Source organism: Hydra vulgaris, chromosome 13 (assembly GCF_038396675.1).
Source record: "Hydra vulgaris chromosome 13, alternate assembly HydraT2T_AEP".
Lineage (NCBI taxonomy): Eukaryota > Metazoa > Cnidaria > Hydrozoa > Anthoathecata > Hydridae > Hydra > Hydra vulgaris.
In genome coordinates this window covers 5560001-5561456 of record NC_088932.1, presented here as the reverse complement: position 1 = coordinate 5561456, position 1456 = coordinate 5560001, and the positions used below count along the sequence as shown (strand labels likewise).

At 23.7% G+C, this 1456-nt stretch overlaps 1 long non-coding RNA gene across 2 annotated transcripts in view; it reads right to left on the bottom strand.

Annotated features, from left to right (window-relative positions):
- Positions 1-319: 319 nt before the first annotated feature.
- LOC136089383 (uncharacterized) overlaps positions 320-1456 on the bottom strand; it is a 3449-nt gene continuing 2312 nt past the window's right edge. For both annotated transcript variants that reach the window (XR_010643002.1, XR_010643003.1), the window contains one exon: positions 320-558. This is a non-coding gene — a long non-coding RNA (uncharacterized LOC136089383). The remainder of the gene's footprint in view (positions 559-1456) is intronic.

The following is a 1456-nucleotide window of genomic DNA, read 5'->3' as shown; positions in this document are numbered from 1 at the left end:
CTAAATGATGTTACAAAAGCGTCGCAACTAAACGTTGAAAAAGCGTTACATAAAAAGCGTTGTATAAACGTCGCAACTTAACGTTAAAAAAACGTTACTTAAAAAGCGTTGCATAAACGCTGTTAAAGCAGTCTAGGCTTGCAAGGATTTGTAACGTTGTTAGTAAAACGTCGATTTAACGTGACTCAAAGACGACGAGTAAAGGTTGAAATATAACGTTGAACCAACGCTTAAATGCGCTGTATAAAATATCGCAAAATATTATTATACGCAATTAAACGTGGATATAATATATATTGAATTGGAAAATAAAACTAAATTGTAATTTGAACTCTGCCCTCGCAATATTTCTAAAATCAATAATTAATACAAACAGTAATATACAATGATAAATATAAAAAAGCTTAAAATTAACAATTTATAGATATATAAATAAAAATATAAATATTTTCTTTAAAATTTATGTGTGTGAATGTTTGCATATATTTATGCAGTATATAAAAATACAATTAACAAGATATCGTATCGATAGGCCAGGATATCATTGAGATACAGAATCTAAATCAAAAAACAAAACTTGTACCATTAGTAGTCTGAAAGCAAACGTAAAAAAAAAATGTTATTAAATTAGTATAATTATTATTAAATTTAAAAAGTAAAAATAAATAAATAAATATATATATATATACATATAAATATATATATATATATATATATATATATATATATATATATATATATATATAAATTTGCTTATTCGAAGTAATTTTCATTTCCTGTGAATTTTCTTTAACAAACTCATGCAAATGCTGTTATGCAGAAATGCAGTTATTCGAACCTGCAGTTGTTCGAAACAATTTTTGCTCCTCTTGAAGATAAAAAAACACATTAAACGAACATAAAAAAAAACCAAAAAATGAGCTATATTTTCAATGAATTGTAAAATATTTATTATTTTACAAGGATAAAACTTTTTTACTTTCTACTTTTATTAAAATTTGAAAGAAACTTAAAGTAGGTCATTTTAAAGAGCATTTTCAGTTATTCGAGTTTTGGGTTATTCGAAATAAATTCTTATACCCCTTGGAGGTTCGAATAACCGGGAGTTTACTGTATATATATATATATATATATATATACATATATATATATACATATATATATATACATATATATAGATACATATATATATATATATATATATATATATACAGTCACAGGCAAAATTAAGTAGCATTAATGATAAAATCGAAACTCAAACAATAAAACAAAATTATTTACGTCAGAATCTATATAACTGCAAAAGTTTTATGTTCTTTTTTAAATTTGATTCCAGAGAGAAAAAAAAACATTTATAACTCTTTTCAACTCAATGCAAAAGTGGTTTATCATCAAAATTATTAATGGTAATGGTTTATCATCAAAATTATTTATTGGACATCAGATCTCGGGTCAC